The 6022-nt window shown below is 46.7% G+C and overlaps 1 pseudogene across 1 annotated transcript; it reads right to left on the bottom strand.

Moving 5' to 3' along the window:
• Positions 1 to 4101: 4101 nt before the first annotated feature.
• LOC307210107 (large ribosomal subunit protein uL29 pseudogene) lies at positions 4102 to 6011 on the bottom strand (annotated as a pseudogene). The gene is made up of 2 exons (XR_013843950.1): positions 5866 to 6011; positions 4102 to 4588 (listed from the first exon to the last, which is right to left on the bottom strand). The product of XR_013843950.1 is annotated as a large ribosomal subunit protein uL29 pseudogene (transcript).
• Between the last annotated feature and the right edge of the window lie 11 nt (positions 6012 to 6022).

The raw sequence follows: 6022 nt of genomic DNA, 5'->3' as shown, positions 1-6022 counted from the left end.
CAGGAACACTCACTTCCGGGTTTGTGGCGTTCGGGAGCCAAAACGTTCGAGTTGCAAGGCATTCGTCAACCAAGGTATGCCTGTAATATCTAATAAATGAGGGGAAAACACACACATCCATCCATCATAATTTCTTGACATGAATAAGTTTTGATTAGGTAATGCTAATCCATAGGTGTCTGTGGGAATGGAGCAAAGCGGAATTGCCGCCACCTCGAACAATAATTCTGATTCCCAGCTTTCTTTCTTTCTTTCTTTCTTTCTTTCTTTCTTTCTTTCTTTCTTTCTTTCTTTTAAATAAAAGAGCAAATTTTTAGCATGAGAGATATTAGACAAAATGTGCACTCTTTTCCTTCTTGTTTTGGGTGACAAAGTAGCCTGATCCACCTTTGACTGTTTTACTCCCTCCAAAAACACTATTTTTTCATGCAGATGTCCCTGTACTAACCCCATCAAAACATGATATATAATGACCTGAACGGTTCTCCTACTGGAGAACAGTGGCTTCTCAACTTTTCTTCCCTTAAATCCAGCTTTCTCACAGCTGCACACATACTCAGATTTCTTTGACATCCTGTCTTTCCACTTCAGCTCTCTTGCTGTCACCTGATCTTTCCCCCCTTCTTTCTCTCGTTCTCCCCTTAACATTTCATACCCTCCAATCCAGAACTGACTCACCCCCTGTGGACCATTTTGACTCACCCCCTGTGGACCATTTTGACAGGTGCCCACCTGTCAATCACCTGATGTCATATGACTCAAAGTTGATGCTGCATCAGCAGGCAGAAGCACATCTCTGATCTTAGTGCTGTAGCCCCACAGCACTAGGACCAGAGATGAGAAGAGAAATGCTTGCCTGCTTTTCTCTCTCTTCAGTTTAATGTTACCCTATCACATGAATAAAATGCTTACCACCTTGTAAGTAATACTTTTATGATTCATTTGTCTGGGCAGCTATTCTGAAAATAATACACACAGAAAAATGTGGCTTCTCAAGAGGCACTTTTGGCTTCACTGTTAGAGGGGTGCAATGCGACAGACTCAACCACTAAGGCAGTATAATGCGAGGCCACAGCAGTTTTTTGGGTTGCATCCTGTCAATTGTAGCTGTCCATCCTGCTACAGGGGTCCTAGCACTTGAATCTATTTGTTGCCTTTCAGTACAAATAATTATGGCAGAGGCATTTAGTGTTTTGTGAGCATCCAGCTGACAAAATATGTTTCATTATTTATTCTGGATTGCAAGAAATCTGACATTTCAGGACTGAAGTTGTCACTGAAGGTTCAAAATAAAGAAGAGTACTCATTTATAGTAGCTGTGGCACCCATTTTCTCCCTACAACCCCTGCTTTGGGACACCAATCAGGGATTTTCCCCCTTTTGTTTTAGATCCAGTCTTATAATAGTCATGACAATGAAGGAACATTTGCAAATATGCTCTGGTTTTTAAATTCTCAGTTGGAGGCAACAGCAAAAGGACTTTTGGACCTAAAAGTCTGCAATCCCATGCGGAGTCTGGCATGTATCCAATTTGGTATAGGACTGGGCTGTATTATAAGAATTTTTTTGGTATTATTCACTTATATGCTGCTGCTGTCACGTCACGGAGTTCTGCAGCTTGATAACCATTTCAGCCTTGCTTGCATCTCTACCTTATCATCCCCTTTTGATAATAGGCTTTGAAAACAGGAATCCCCTTTTTGGGTTTTGGTGCTGATTTCCCCCCCTTTTTGATAGCCAGGTTGCCTGTTTCCCATATTCCTCCTCAGACCTGGTAAGAATTCATGGTGCTAATTCCACCATGCTAATAGCACTCTTCATGAACAGCCCAAACTAGCTCCTCTCTGCCTCTCTTTCCGCTCCACTATTTTATGCCGGTTCCCCAGAAACCCCACTATTTTGTGCTCTTTCCCAGCATGCGCACATACAACCGGCTTTCCAGAACATCCTTCCCTTACAACTTGGCTTGCCTCACTGATGTCTAGCTTGAGGAATAATGATGTAGTATCAACCCCACGGGACAATTCCTTGTCTCCCACACTCCTACGAAGAAACAGGGTACATGGAGACTCTATGGTTGCAGTAGACCTCTGTTTCTGGTGCTTCTCGATCTCCCCTGACTAGTGACAGTTATCTGATGACAAGTGGCCCCTGTGTGAAATGGGCCATGTATTGCTTCCAACCAGCCAATAAACAACATACTGAGAAGTCCTCTGTGTTCTGTGCTTTCTCTCTCTCTCTCTCATGCTTGGTGGTGTTCCTGCGACTCCTGCTGAACTCAAATGTGCTCGTTTGCTCAAGCTACTCTAACACATGCAGAAAAGGCATGTATTGCTCTGTATCTGAGCCTTGAGGGTGAGCCTGACAAGGAAACTGAACTTGTGAGGATTTGCCCGTTTGCATGTTGGAAAAGGTTTCACCTGCCTAATTTTTGTGCTGCTGTAAAAGGCATAAGAGGGACACAGGTGGCGCTGTGGGTTAAACCACAGAGCCTAGGACTTGCCAGTCAGAAGGTCAGCGGTTCGACTCCCCACGACGGGGTGAGCTCCCGTTGCTCGGTCCCTGCTCCTGCCAACCTAGCAGTTTGAAAGCACATCAAAATGCAAGTAGATAAATAGGTACTGCTCTGGCGGGAAGGTAAATGGCGTTTCTGTGCGCTGCTCTGGTTCGCCAGAAGCAGCTTAGTCATGCTGGCCACATGACCCGGAAGCTGTACGCCGGCTCCCTCGGCCAGTAAAGCAAGATGAGCACCGCAACCCGAGTCTGCCACAACTGGACCTAATGGTCAGGGGTCCCTTTACCTTTTAAAAGGCATAAGGGAAAGGGGCATAATAAAAAAAGGGGGCACACAGTTCATGCATCGTATCAAAACAAACTAGTTCAATGTGGATGCACAGCATACTAGTAAACACTGAAAAGTGACTACCGTATTTTTCCATGTATAAGATGCCCCCTATTTTTTGAGCCCAAAATTAAGAAATAAATATTTTAGACATTAAACAGTGAGGCAAGCTGTGTAATGGCAGCTGCTCCTCTCTGCCTGCCCTGGGTGCCATCACTGAGTTCCTTGCAGGGGAGGGGCATGGCGTGGTGCACTGTGAGGCCTCCAGAGTCTGCTTGCCCCCTCCCACACAGCCACCCTACAGCTGGGGAGAAGGCAACGCAGAGCCCGCGTGCGCCCAAGGGGCAGAAGGCAGTTGGCTCCCCTGGATGTTTGAGTGTGGAGCAGAAAAAAATCAATTTGACTTCTGCAGTTTCTGGCCGCCGGGGACACGCCCTCGTTCACGCTCTCTCTCACGCTCAGCTGCCCGGCTCCGCGCTGGATCCGTCAACCACTCCAGTTGGCCGAGAGGATCGAAGTCATCTCACCCATGCGCTGCCTCCCCTCCAGCTGTAGGGTGGCTGAGTGGGAAGGGGGGAGGCAGACTCCAGAGGCCCCACAGTGAACCCTGCCCCTCCCCTGCAAGGAGCGGCAACTGCCAGACAATGTATGGCAGCATGTATGGCACATACCTGAAGGAGCGTTTCCACCTCCATCGTTCTGCCCGGACACCGAGGTCCAGTGCCGAGGGCCTTCTGGCAGTTCCCTCCCTGTGAGAAGCCAAGTTACAGGGAACCAGACGGAGGGCCTTCTCGGTAGTGGCGCCCACCCTGTGGAACGCCCTCCCACCAGATGTCAAAGAGAAAAACAACTATCAAACTTTTAGAAGACATCTGAAGGCAGCCCTGTTTAGGGAAGCTTTTAATGTTTAATAGGTTATTGTATTTCAGTGTCCTGTTGGAAGCTGCCCAGAGTGGCTGGGGAAACCCAGCCAGATGGGTAGGGTATAAATAAATAAATAAAAATTAATAACAATTTATTTATATATTTAATTGCAACATTCAGAGTATAAGACTACCCCCAATTTTAAACTTTTAAGAATTTGGGGGGAAACCTCATCTTATACATGGAAAAAATACGGTAACCCTCCATTCCCTGTCGTTGCCACGCTACCTGGAAAGTTAAAGCAGTTTTCAAAAAAGAGAAAACAAAGTTATCACTATGAAATTTGTAACCACGATTCAAAACGTAACATAGGTGGAATCAACACACATAAAAAACACTGTGAAAATGCTTTTTTATTTATTTTTAAACAGCCAAAACACCTTTAATAGGAAAATGCTGGTCAGAGGATCAGAATGCTGCAGTTCGGGCTCATGCCTTCACAGCGTATTTCCGAGGTGGGTACAGGCGTTCTTTTCGCTGCTGCTTTTTGGTCTTCATACCCTCTTCATGCTTGTTTAGCCTGCGCCGCATGGCACGTGTCTTCTTAGGCCGCAAGTCGAGAGGCTTGTATTTCTTGCCTTTGTAGAACTTCCTGAGGTTTTCCTTCTGGGTCTGGTTAATGACGGTCAGCACTCTGGCAATGGATTTGCGAACCACCCAGATCTTTGAGAGTTTGGAGGCTGCTCCACCGGTCACCTTGGCCACCCGCAGCTGAGAGAGTTCCACCTTGAGGTCATCCAGCTGCTTCAACAGCTCTTCCTTCTTCTTCCCTCGTAAATCACGGGCTTTGATTTTGGCCATGGCGTCCACAACGGTCTCAGGCTACCAACGTGAAAAGAAAAAAAGGACAAAATGCTTTTTAAACAAAAGTTTTGAAAAAGACATTGAATTTTGCATGGCTCACTGTCGCTATCTAGTGTCTCATTTGTATATTTCACTTTACAACTCATTTAAAATGTTTTATTTGCAGCTGTGTAGCTGAGTCTTCTAGAGGGTTGTCATGTTTTTTCAAACTAGGAACTATACAGTACAGTGCAATGTCCCACTTTTCCTGAGGATTTCCCTACTTTCATCTGAGAAATGTTGGAGAGTAATGTAGGACGTCCCTACTGGAGAAATGTTAGGAGGATATGGAATCATGGACGTAGCTGTCCCCCTGCCCCCCAACAGCAAAAATGAATACAAATCACCGTAATACAAATCTGTGGTTCTGCCCCCCCAAATCCTGGTTATACCCATGTATGGAGTTATGCAACCTCCAAGCCAAGGAGATAAGTAACTATACAACTATATGACCGAAGGCAACTCTGTATAGGAAATTTTTTAAAGGATTAATGATTTATTATTTTTTATATATTTTGGAAGGCAGAGAAACCTGTCAGAAATAGGATGTGAAAAGCTGGCAATTCTGTCCAACCCCCCCCCCCCACTCTTTCACTAGTAAGCTCAGGATTGCATTCAGATGGGATTCCCCACCCACCTACTGCATGTTATCCTCACATCTGTGAAAGACAGGACATGGCCAAGGTCACCCAGGGAGTAGAATAATAATTTAAAAAATAATAATTTATTATTTCTACCCCGCCCATCTGGCTGGGTTTCCCCAGCCACTCTGGATGGCTCCCAACAGAATATTAAAAATACGATAAAACATCAAACATTAAAAACTTCCCTAAACAGGGCTGCCTTCAGATGTCTTATAAATGTCAGATAGTTGTTCCTTAACATCTGGTGGGAGGGCGTTCCACAGGGCAGCGGGTGCCACTACCCAGAAGGCCCTCTGCCTGGTTCTCTATAAGCTCACTTCTCGCAGTGAGGGAACCGCCAAAAGGCCCTCGGCGCTCCTTCAGGGATACTGGACCGAGGCCATTTAGGGCTTTCAAGGTCAGCACCAACACTTTGAATTGTGCTCGGAAACATACTGGGAGCCAGTGTAGGCCTTTCAAGGCCAGTGTTACGTGGTCCCGGCGGCCGCTCCCATCCGGCACTCTTCATGGAGAACCCAAACTAGCTCCTCCCTCCCTCCCTGTCTTTCTCCTGCCACTACTAGCGAACTTCTACATGCTCAGAAACACTCCCGCCCGTGAAAACCGCAGTACCTGACTCGAGAATTGAGGCGCGCGTGGTGCACGAGTCTGAAGGAGAGGCCTTCCGGAACTCGGTCCCGACGCAACTTCCGCTTCCTCCTTCTCCTGAAGCTCGGCGAGCCGGCGCTTCCGGCCCCACCCGCGGCTCTTTCCCTGCGGCCCCGCCCCT

Source organism: Podarcis cretensis (assembly GCF_951804945.1).
Source record: "Podarcis cretensis genome assembly, chromosome: 2".
NCBI classification, from domain to species: Eukaryota; Metazoa; Chordata; class Lepidosauria; order Squamata; family Lacertidae; genus Podarcis; species Podarcis cretensis.
The sequence above is the reverse complement of the archived record's forward strand: the minus strand, read 5'-3'. Positions and strand labels throughout refer to the sequence as shown.